Here is a 12,240-nt window from a genome sequence, read left to right on the forward strand (position 1 = left end):
GGCAACAGTGGTGGAAAGTATATTGTCTTACGGGTAATGCGAGTGTGATCACACAAAAATGGCCGTCTTTTGCCTTGGGGTGAAGCCCACGATGTGCTATGGAGTCTATGGGCCCCCCATGCTCAGTTCTGGAATATAAAATAGGTTAGTCATAATAATCATACGTCTTACTGCTGAAAAGGTGGGCTTTGGTTCCACATACACTTTCAACTGCCTCCGCATCCTCCGCAAGACCCTCAAATGGATTCCCCCTGACTGCAGAAAGACCGACACCCATGCACTCACACCAGCAGGTTGGACTACGGCAATGCCTTATACGCCGGAATCAACAGAGGTCTACTAGACAGACTCCAGACGATAAAGAGCGCCGCCGCCAGCCTCATCCTTTGGACGCCACGCCACGCCAGCTCCACTGGCTCTCCGTCGAGAAGAGGGTCACCTTCAAACTCCTCACCCATGCATACAAATCCTTCAACAACATTGGACCCAAATACGTCAACGAGAGAGTCTCCTTCCACGTACCCAAAAGGAGCCTCCACTCCGCTGACCTCACCCTGGCAGAAGTGCCCCGCATCCACAGAACCGGCGGGAGGGCCTTCTCCTACATCGCAGCCAAGACCTGGAACGAACTCCCCGTGCACATTAGATGCTCACTAACCCAGCAAACCTTCAGGAAGGACCTCGAAACCTAGCTCTTTGAATAACCCGATGCTGCGTCTGATCCGGAACCCCCTCAGCACCTTGAGGCCCTCATGGGTGAGTAGTGCGCTTTACGAACCCTTGATTGATTGATTGATTGATTGATTGATTGATTGATTGATTGAATGCCTGTGGGCTTGGCACACAGGGTGTGTGCCGTGTTGTGTTTTCACAGTGGTTTGCACCATCTCATGCAGCCCGCAATGGCGGTCTGCATGTCTTTTGAGTGTGGGTCCCTTAAGGTGGCGCAATACATGCTGCAGCCCTTAGGGACCCTTTTTAGTACCGTTGCCGTAGGTACCAGGGGTACCATTTACTAGGGACTTATAGGGGTACCAAAGTCCTTGACAATTGGGGTACAACATTTAGCTTATTTTAAGGGAAGAGCACGGGCGCAGGGGACCTGGTTAGCAGGGATCCAGTGCACTTTCTCTCACAAAGCATCAGGACACCAGGCGAAAAGTGGGGGTGCGCGTGTCTAAAAGAGACACTTCCTGCAACAACCACGTATGCAAGTGAGTCTGTATGTGTTACAAGTTGGCCTCGAGGCTCCCAGTCTCTGCTGCCCGAGTGTGTCTTTGAGAGCGCACCCACCGCAGCGCCGGCAAGAGTGGAGCAAAGAGGTTCCTTTAGGGGCTGGGCCAGCCACATCAAGGCTAGAATACTCCCCAAGATTGATTGCAAGTCACGTGAAAAGAGGTTGTGGGGTGGCATGCTGATTAAACTATCACCTTTGCTGTTAAAGAGACAAAGAATTACAAACACGCTCTGTCAACTTTCATCGACTAATTTGCTTGAGCGTTCTGGGACTACACGATAATGCGGGAAAAATCCCAGAATGCGTTAGTCTAACCACTGATGCGTGAGAGTTGGCACAGCTGCACAAACAAGAGTCTACCACATCTGCAGGGTCTGCCCGGACAGTTTGTTTTGTTCCAACTGAAAACACTTTCCAATGAACATTCACCATCCCTGTCTTTGCGGAGATCGCCGCTACTCAACCCCCATAACACACGCGGGCCACTGTGTGGTTTACTTTTGCAAAAGTTGATGACAATAGCTCTGCACGGCACAGTGCACTGTCCCTGTGTGGCGTCAATCCAGTCCCCAACTCTGTTCCGTAAAAGTAAATAATGTTAATGTCTACCTGCACCAGCAGCAGCGGCAGAGCTGCCAGCATCACATCCTCACCAGAGGGCCCCATCCTGGGGGTCTCATCATCATCAGAGGGCCCCATCCTGGGGGGGTCTCATCATCATCAGAGGGCCCCATCCTGGGGGGTCACATCCTCACCAGAGGGCCCCATCCCATCCTGGGGGTCTCATCATCATCAGAGGGCCCCATCCTGGGGGGGGGGGGGGTGGGGTGAGGGGGGTCACATCTTCACCAGAAGGCCCCATCCCATCCTGGGGGTCTCATCATCATCAGAGGGCCCCATCCTGGGGGGGGGGGGTCTCATCATCAGCAGAGGGCCCCATCCTGGGGGTCTCATCATCATCAGAGGGCCCCATCCCATCCTGGGGGTCTCATCATCATCAGAGGGCCCCATCCTGGGGGGGTCTCATCATCATCAGAGGGCCCCATCCTGGGGGTCTCATCATCATCAGAGGGCCCCATCCTAGGGGGGTCTCATCATCATCAGAGGGCCCCATCCCATCCTGGGGGTCTCATCATCATCAGAGGGCCCCATCCTGGGGGGTCACATCCTCACCAGAGGGCCCCATCCCATCCTGGGGGTCTCATCATCATCATCAGAGGGCCCCATCCTGGGGGGTCACATCCTCACCAGAGGGCCCCATCCCATCCTGGGGGTCTCATCATCATCAGAGGGCCCAATCCTGGGGGTCTCATCATCATCAGAGGGCCCCATCCTGGGGGGGGGTCACATCTTCACCAGAAGGCCCCATCCCATCCTGGGGGTCTCATCCTCCCCAGAGGACCCCATCCTGGGGGGGTCATATCCTCCCCAGAGGACCCCATCCTGGGGGTCACATCCTCACCAGAGGGCCCCATCCCATCCTGGGGGTCTCATCATCATCAGAGGGCCCCATCCTGGTGGGGCGGGGTCACATCCTCACCAGAGGGCCCCATCCCATCCTGGGAGTCTCATCCTCACCAGAGGGACCCATCCTGGGGGGGGGGGGATCACATCCTCACCAGAGGGCCCCATCCTATGGGTTCAGCACTTCAGGGGAGCTCCCTCGAGGGGCGGCAGTAAACATTACATAACCCAAGACAGACAATATTTAGGCAGCTGGAGAAGGAATAAACTGGATCCCACCGTGGTTTACGTTCTTTAAGATATTTTTTATATAATGGGTCCTCACTCTGTAGGTTCTCGGCTGCAGTGTCAGGACAGCGGGGGATCAATCAATCAGGAGTTTGTTAAAGCGCGACTACTCACCCGTAAGGGTCTCAAGGCGCTAGGGGTGGGGGGGTGAGGGGGGTGCAGGTTCCATTCCATCAAGGAGGGGGTCTGTCGAAGAGCCAGGTTTTGAGGTTTCTTGCGAAGATGGGGAGCGATGTTGTCTGTCTGAGGTGGAGCGGAAGGGCGTTCCATGCTTTGGCAGCGAGGAAGGAGAAGGAGCGGCCTCCCGATCTGGTCTTTCTGGTGCGGGGGACCACGGCGTAGGAAAGCTGGGCTGATCGTAGGGTCCTTTGGGGTGCGTGGAATTTGAGTCGGCTGTTCAGGTATGCTGGTCCGGTGTCGTGGAGGGCCTTGTGTGCGTGGGTGAGCATCTTAAAGGTGATTCTCGCCTCGACGGGGAGCCAGTGGATTGTGCGCAGGTGCTGGGAGATGTGGCAGTGTTTGGACAGGTTAAGGGCCAGTCTTGCGGCGGCGTTCTGGATGTTCTGTAGCTTGCGGATGAGGTTTTTGTTTATTCCGGCATAGAGTCCGTTGCCGTAGTCGAGTCTGCTGGTGACCAGGGCGTGAGTGACTGTCTTTCGGTGTTCGAGGGGGATCCATTTGAAGGTCTTACGAAGGAGGCGGAGGGTGTGGAAGGAGGAAGATGAGACAGAGTTGATCTGGCGGTCCATTTTGAGCTCGGAGTCCAGGATGATTCCCAGGTTGCGTGCGTGATCTGTGGGGGTTGGCGGGTTTCCGAGGGCGGTGGGCCACCAGGTGTCGCTCCAGGCATTGGGGTTTGGGCCCATGATGAGTACTTCTGTTTTGTTGGTGTCTAGTTGTAGGCAGCTGTTTTTCTTCCATTTGGCGACGGCTTGCATGCCTTCTCGAAAGTTGCGTCTGGCGGTGTTGGGCTCGTTGGATAGGGAGAGGATGAGCTGGGTGTCGTCTGCGTATGACACAATGTTGAGTCCGTAGGTTCTGACGATGGGGGCAAGTGGAGCCATGTAGACGTTGAAGAGCGTCGGGCTGAGGGAGGAGCCCTGGGGGACTCCGCAGGTGGTAGGTGTGGGGTCCGAGAGGAAAGGGGGTAGTCTGACCCGCTGAGTCCTGCCAGAGAGGAAGGAGCAGATCCAGTCGAGGGCCTTGTCCTGGATTCCTGCATCGTAGAGTCTGCGTATTAGGGTGCGGTGGGAGACTGCGTCGAACGCCGCTGATAGGTCGAGGAGGATGAGGGCTACTGCTTCTCCTTTGTCCAGTAAGGTGCGGATGTCGTCTGTTGCGGCGAGGAGGGCGGTTTCCGTACTGTGGTTTTTTCTGAAGCCGGATTGGGAGGAGTCGAGGATGTTGTGTTCTTCAATGAATGTGGCGAGTTGGCTGTTGATGGCTTTCTTGATGACTTTCGCTGGGAACGGGAGCAGGGAGATGGGTCTGTAGTTTTTGAGGTCGGTGGGGTCCGCTGACGGTTTCTTTAGGAGGGGGTTGACCTCGGCGTGTTTCCAGTCGTCGGGGAACGAGGCTGTCGCCAGGGAGCGGTTGATGGTGTGGCGGAGCATGGGTGCGATGGTGTCGGCGGCTCTGTTGAAGATGTGGTGGGGGCAGGGGTCCGTGGGGGCCCCTGAGTGGATTGACTTCATTGTCTTCAGTGTGTCTTCGGTGGTGAGGGCTGTCCAGTCATCAATCGCTGGTTTCCAGGTGTCGGGGGTGGTTGGTGAGGGTTCAGTGTGTTGGTTGTCTTCGTCGAAGTTGTCGTAGATGCTCTTGATTTTGTGGTGGAAAAAGATGCTGAGTTTGTCGCAGAGGTCTTGTGAGGGAGGGATGTCGGTAGACTCGCTGGTGGGTTGGGCGAACTCCTTGATGATGCTGAAGAGTTCCTTGCTGTTGTGTGCGTGGGTGGAGATTCTGTCTTCAATCGAGGGAGGGGGGGCACAATTCATGCAAACAATTTATTCCGCCGCTCCCCAGTCCACACTCTCAAGAAACAAGCATTTGCAATGCAATAGATCTCGCAGTCCTGAAAGTTTGAGCTATTGGCTCTGCAAATAATAATGCAATGCCAAAAGCTCAAACTTTTAGTAATGCAAGAGCTATTGCACTGCAAATGTTTTTTTGTTTTTTTTAGGCACGGGGAAGTAAGTGGTTTGCACAGAATCACAGGACATTGTGCGTCCCTGACGAGACTCGAAGACAGTTCCCCAGCTTCGAGGTTGACCGCTCCAGCCGTTAGGCCACATACTCTCCTACACCTTCACAGATATTCCAAGACAGCCCCTTAGCTCCATGTTCAAAACTGGTTAGGTGCTTACCAACATAAAGGGGATCTTTGACGCACCAACTGAATTTCAATCTTAAAGCAACAATGTTAAAATTAATACCAATATAATAAATAAAAGCCTGCTTTTTAAAATATCACATTCGCGTTGATTCAACAATCAAAAGGGGGTGTCACAGGTTTTAGATGCAGATCATGTTCCACTGCTCTAGCGACACCTACAATGGCTTAAAAATGACAGATTTGTGAATTTCTTGTCACATCACCATCTGTGGTAAACGGCACCAGGCACACATTTAATGACTTCAAATGTGCGGGAAGCAAATTGTGAGGAGTGTTTTTTAATGACCCTGGCAGAAACGCAAAGAACGTCAGCCCGCCGTATAGCATAAAAAAAATAATAATAATTGTCACGTTTAAAATGTAATTTTACACATGGGAAAAGATGGAGCTGTCATATGCCGATCCGACCCGCATCCACACAAAATAAAGCAGCGGGCAGTAATTCATCACGTTGCGAAATTGTCACTGGTGATAGCCCTTAAAGGCTCGAAAGCTTCGCGGTTTCCTCCAGTCTCATTGCAAAGAATGTTTTGTCATTTGTGAGACTGGCTTCATTAGTGCAATTAGTCTGGTTTTAAAGTGGCTCTCTGCTAAAACGGTCAGTTTTTAGGTCTCGCCTAGGGTCGCTGCGCATGCGTTGCTCGCTCTGATGAGTTCTATTGTCGTCAAGTCAATTTCAGAAGTGGGGGGAAGCTCCGCCTCTGCTTTTCATTGGCGCGCGTCACACTTTATGTTAAATGCGTACCTTTGATTTGCAGTAAGGCTTTTTTCTCCCCTCCCTGTCTCCTTTTCGGCTTGCCCACCCAGACTGGAGATTGTGAACGCACGCGCACGACGTCTCTTTCGCTCGCGCACAGCATCTCGTCCGCCTTGTTTCCTTAAGGTAACAGCATTGGCATGTCCCCGTGCACGGTCCTCCCATCCAAAGTGGATATGTGCAAGACACAGGAAAGGGGATGCTTCTCCTAGACTCCCGCCAGAATGATGTGCCTTCCCCCCGCGTCACTCGTCGTGGTGCAGTGCCTCCTCCAGCTCGTGAGTCTGCTTTTGTTTTAATTATTATTAGTGGGAGACGCCCTGGCAGCCCTTCTCCGCTATTAAATGTCTTTTAGATGTTTGGAAACGTCACTACAGGGATTTGCAGTAGCGGGCAACTGAGATTGCAATTTCTGAATGGGGCTCGTTGCACGCTGGCTTCTCTTTGTAGGAGGCATGTTTTCTTCTGACATAAAAAACCGATACCACAGTAGATAGAAGTTATGCCACTTGGCTTGCAACTGAGGAAAGTTTTGCAGCGCTCTCCAATAACTGAATCGCTTTGTGGCACTGTGCGATATATCTCCGGGGGTATGGTGTTTGAATTGTGGCTCGTGCGTGAGTGCAGCGCGTGTGTTGACCATACATTAGCAGTGTGCAGCTGCACCCATGTGCATCTAATTGTGTTCAGAGCAGTTAACTTCTTCCAAACCTACATGTTCTTTACACGTATGATAGAGGTACCACCAGACTGGCGCCTGGTTATGTTTTATACAGCCGGTCCCCCGAAAGCTCCTGCGCTCCCCTCTCAGTTCATGTGACCTCTGACTCCCTGGATATCTTTAACTATCTTTGTCAGATATTGTACAACTCTGATGACTAATATACAGCGTTCGTGTTAATTAATGGCTTCAAATAGACTATGAACTGCATTCAGTGTATTAAAGTAACAAGTGTATACAAGGTTTATCTCTTTAGGATTCGCACATATTCAAGCAACAAAAGGTGTGCCATTCAGATAGCCCAACCCCGCCCTCTTAGTCACCGGTCAATTCTAACGCGAACACGTGTTTCAAAATGCCACTAAATGGCTGTCCAAGACCATGCACGCTTTCACTTTCCAAGCCGCCCGGAACAATGGCTGCCCCTTCTTTAAAATGAAATAGGTCTTGCATGTACAAGAGTTTCAGGTATTGGCACTGTAAATAATAATGCCTTTTATTTATGTGTTAATTATCACAACCGATAAATAAAAGGCATTGTCATTTACAATGCCAATAGCGTAAACTCTTGCAAATGCAAGACCTACTTTATTGCAAATGCTTGTTCCTGTTTACATCAGACTGAAAATATTTTAGCCGCATTTATGGTTGCGCTGCAAATAAATAAAAGATAAAAAAGCGGACACCACTACTAAAGCTGGCGTCGCACCAGTACTCTTTAGATAAAGGGAGCAAAGAGTTCTCAGAAAGGCTAATGCAAGCTAATCGGGGAAGGACACAGTAAAAGGTCCAGTCCTGATGGGCAATTACAAATGCAGACAAGGTGCTAGAAGCAACCATTTAGAAAGGACAACAATTGGAGCCAATTGGAAAGATAGGCGGAGAGTGGGCGGAGCTTCAAGTCCATACCCGAGCCCCCCGTGCCTCGCAGCAGCGCATGCGCGGCCCAGGCTCGACCTAAAAAGGTCTTGTCACATTAATGATCCACAAACTTTTTGTATGCTGCCCCCCCACTTTATGCGATTCTCCCAGGTATGGCCAGTAGCGCTGTACTCGTTATAAAGGTAGCTTCAACTCTGCCCTGTGAGTTCAGTGAACAGCAGCTCGAAACAAGCCTGTCTGCGGAGTCTGCATGAGCTCTCTGTCGCGTTGGTGCTGCTAGATCGCTAGGCAGGGCCGGCTTTAGGGCAGTGCGACTGGTGCCGCCGCACCGGGCGCTGACCTGTGGAGGGGGGGCGCTGATCTCAGGAGGGGCGTTGTATTTAGTAATAAGGAATGATTGGCGAGATGAGGGGCACTTTTGCCCGGTGGTAGTAAGAGAATCCGAGGAGGAGGTCATAGGGTGTGGGGGCGCTAAAAAGGATTGTCGCACCGGGCGCCGCCAGCGCTAAAGCCGGTCCTGTCTCCAGGCTTGTTCTTTCATTTGGCTTCTCTATTGCTTGATTCCGTTTCCTCCTGTTCTGGTTAGTTAGTTGGGTCTTGTGTTTGTCTCGCGTTGCCCTGCCTCACTGTGGGCCCGATTCACAGACCTAACTTAAGACAAAATCCTAAACTTACTACCATTTCGGTATTCACAGAAGTTAGGACTCCTAACTTTAAGACTCCTAAATGCCTTCTGTGATTTCCAAAAGTCTTAAAAATTTGATTTTTTCTCAGTTTAGGAGTAGTAAAGTTAGGACTCCTAAACTGAGAAAAATCCTAACTTTAAGACTTTCGGTATTCACAGAAGAATTTAAGAGTCCTAAAGTTAGGAGTCCTAACTTCTGTGAATACCGAAATGAGTAAGTGCCGTTTGTGAATACCAAAATGGTAGTAAGTTTCGGATTTTGTCTTCAGTTCGTTCTGTGAATCGGGCCAGAGGCTGTGATTTCTTTTGCTCCCAGCTCGGAGTGAACATTTCCTGCCTTTCCTGTTATGCAGACGCCTCGCATATTCCCGCCCTTCCCTTGTTAATAAAGCAGATACCCCGAGCCCCTGCTTAACATGACTGGCAGGCCTCAGCAGGCGCTAAGGACGGTGGGACAAGTCCACAGGCTCCAAACTCACTCAGCAGAGCTTCTAGGAGCAAGCAGCACCCCCTCCCTCCTCCATCAGGGGGCAGCAAATCGTGGTCCAAACATCAAGTTGGAATAAGACAAGGTGTCAGGGTATTAAACATTCAAAAGCGCGTCTTTGTTGAACACGCAGAAGGGTTTCACCCTCGAGCATCGAGTTAGATCCGTGCACTGCGAGGCATGTATTCAAAGTCATCACTTTTGTGCATTCACTTAGAATGACTCAAGCGCCTGGTTTGAGGACAGCGCTATGAATGGACTCAAAACAGCTCGGCGTGTGCACTGTATGAGCATAGTAGGTTCGTACTGTGCGCGCAGCGACATGTTATTTAACAAACAGGAGTTTTTAGCGCTGGCGCATCCTGACACTTGAAGGGACAGCGCGCAGGGGGGCTCTGGGTGAATCGAAGCCTGTTTTAACCCTTTCCTCCTGGACATGCTCGGCTGCACCCCCACCAGGCCTCTCTGTTAGCTTTGATGGCTCGGCTCGGTTTGGGCTCGAGGGTCCAGCTGGGGCCGGAGCCAGGCCTCTCTGGGGGGCATGCCCCCCCCCCCCTCCTCTGACAGGGGCTGCACTCACCTGGATGACGCAGACACGTCCAGAGGTTTGATGGAGAATCCCCTTCTTTGCTCCTCGCCCAGTTCCATCCAGAGGCCTGCAGAGCTGCAGAGGCCGCGTCTGTCTGTCTGTCTGTCTGCCTGTACAGTAAAGCCTCACCCCCGCCAGGCAGGAAGGAACATGAAGTAAACATGTGGTCGAGGCACAGGAAGCGAGCAGGCTTGCGGGGGGGGCAGTGGAGGGGGAAGTTCAGGCCCCAACTCGAGCTGACGTGGACATGGCAGAGCGAGACACGGAACAGAGAGCGAACACAAGAATAATAAACACCCCCCCCCCCCCCCCCCCCCCCAAAAAAACGAAAAAAACAAAGTTAAGGCACTTCATCGCAAACAAAGCCTGCCATGGGCTTGGAGCGAATACGTTTGCCACAAAGTGGTGAACTGCTGTTCACATTGCAAGCTCCAGCACCAGGCGCTACAACATATCACCCCCAAGGGGGAATCTCCCCTAATACAGCCAACCCAGGGCTGCTGATGCAATGACATAGAACAGCTTCTGATGCATGAATGTCCCGTCCTGAGTGAGTATCTGCAGACAAGATAATGCAGGCGCAGCCACATTCAGAGAGGAACAGGGGCGAGTGCGAAAACTGGCCACAGGTTTAAGGTTCCAGACCTCGACATCAGATCACTGTACAGCATTCCTCAGGACTTTCATAACTCTTCAAGGCTCAAAGAGCCGGCGTCCCCCTTTCTAGTTTCCCAGGGCTTTTGAACTTTGACCAACCTTGATGCAAACACTTTTGGAATGATGTTTTCAGTCACTCATCTCTTTATACTTGTTCTGCCTGTTGACAATCCTAGACCTGATAACACCAACTGGCAGAGGACTGGCAGCAGTTTCCAACAACCATTCTCGGTTGTACTTCGTTCTGGCCCCACGTCCACGCATGACCTCAAAAGGAGACACGTCCAAAGCATCATGAGGGCTGGTCCTGCACATCCACATGGTTTTAAAGACTTGAACTTCCCCATCACCACCATCTTTAACACTCTGTTAAATCTCTCAATCAGACCATTGCCCGAGGGTTTGTAAAGGGAAGTTCTTCTAGGTCTGATTCCGGTTTTCCTGAAATAAACTTTGGTAATGTTCGACAATAATTGGACACAGTTATCTGAAATAACTTGGACCGGTAACCCTTCCTCAATAAAAGTCCCGTCAGCAAATTTCAGCACTTCATCAGTAGTAACCTTGTTGACAATTTTGATAACAGGCCACCTAGAAAAAACGTCACTGAGCGCTATGATATACTTTGCTTCCAAACCGATAGGACCCATGATATCAATTGCAATGGTGTGGCACGGTTTGGTGGGAACAAAACACTCACACATTTTGGGTCTCAAGGTAACCAAGGATTTATCCGAATTAGTGCACAGAAAACAATCACGCACAATTCTCCCACTAAGAACATCAATACCAGGCCACCAGAACCATTGTTTGACTCTCTGCTCGGTCTTGACGATTCCGCCGCGCTCCTCATGACAAGGGCTAGCGATCTTCGATCCCAAAGAATAAGGAGGAACAATGTTATCACCTCTGAAGACAGACCCCTTGATAATAGAGAGTTCATGTCTAATCTCCCAAAATGGTTTAAGGACCTCAGGGAGTTTAGTTTTACAAGGCCAACCAGTGTTGATAAACACAGACGGCCTCTGTAAACCTTTATCAAGACTATAACAGTCCGACCGTTCTTTCTCTGCAAACTTGAGCATACCTTGGTTATGAATCAGAGCAATTTGTTCAAGATCCAAATCAGTGTTGTCACTCCTGCATATCAATGGGTAACCTGGACAAGAAATCGGCAATAACATTCTTCTTACCAGGAACGTACACAATTTTGTAAATTTAGGACCATATGTATCAAGTAAAATTGCGATTGCAAATGCCGAAATTCGGCGTTTGCGATTGCAATTTTGCTTAGTGATATGTATGAGGCAAATTTTGCGATTCCTTAAATGCAATGTAAGAAGCACCAAAAAAGTGAAATTTGGCCTTAAAGAATCGCAAATTACCACCAACTTCAAGTTGGTGATAATATGTGATTTTTTGAAAAATGCACTTATTTGCATTTTTCCAAGTGCAATGTGAAGCACATACATGCCCTTAGCACCACATGCGCACCCATGCTTATTTAAGGGGCGCAACAGGGTGTCCTTTTGACACCCTTGCACCCTTGAAATTGCATTCTCAATTTGGGATTCTCTAATTGAGAATCGCAAATTGAGAATGTCTTCCCATTCATTCCTATGGAGCTATGAGCCCATAGAAATGAATGGGGAGGCATTCCTTAATTGTGAATCTCAATTTGCAATTCACAATTAAGGAATATGTAGGATTATTTGCAAATCCTCCATACATAGCGTTTTGCGATTCTCCAATAGCGATTCCCAAAAATCGCTATTTGAGAATCGCAAAACCAAACTTTTATACATACGGCCCATAGTCTTGTAGACGCATAGACAGTCTAGCAATTCTCGCAGAAGCATTCAAAATTCCGTCTGTAGTGAGTAACTTGACTAGAGGTTTGTAGTCATTCCGTATCTCACAAAGTTTTCCCCAGACAAAAGAACAAGAATGCTCCATGGCACATACGCATGCAAGGGTTTCTTCTTCAATTACACAAAACTTCTCCTCAGTAGGAGATAAGGCAAGCTTTGACTTGTGATAAAACACCACCCAAACCCTTTGTTGCCGGCGTCCACAGTGAC

The 12,240-nt window shown here is 50.3% G+C and overlaps 1 protein-coding gene across 1 annotated transcript in view; it reads right to left on the reverse strand.

The window, feature by feature from the left end:
• The window catches only part of LOC147700535 (uncharacterized), a 59,171-nt gene extending 49,527 nt beyond the window's left edge, over positions 1-9,644 (reverse strand). Inside the window, exon 1 of the mRNA XM_086929692.1 lies at positions 9,494-9,644. The gene's annotated coding sequence lies outside the window, so the exon portion shown is untranslated. The remainder of the gene's footprint in view (positions 1-9,493) is intronic.
• Positions 9,645-12,240: the final 2,596 nt, after the last annotated feature.

This window comes from Lissotriton vulgaris, chromosome 7 (assembly GCF_964263255.1).
Source record: "Lissotriton vulgaris chromosome 7, aLisVul1.2, whole genome shotgun sequence".
NCBI classification, from domain to species: domain Eukaryota; kingdom Metazoa; phylum Chordata; class Amphibia; order Caudata; family Salamandridae; genus Lissotriton; species Lissotriton vulgaris.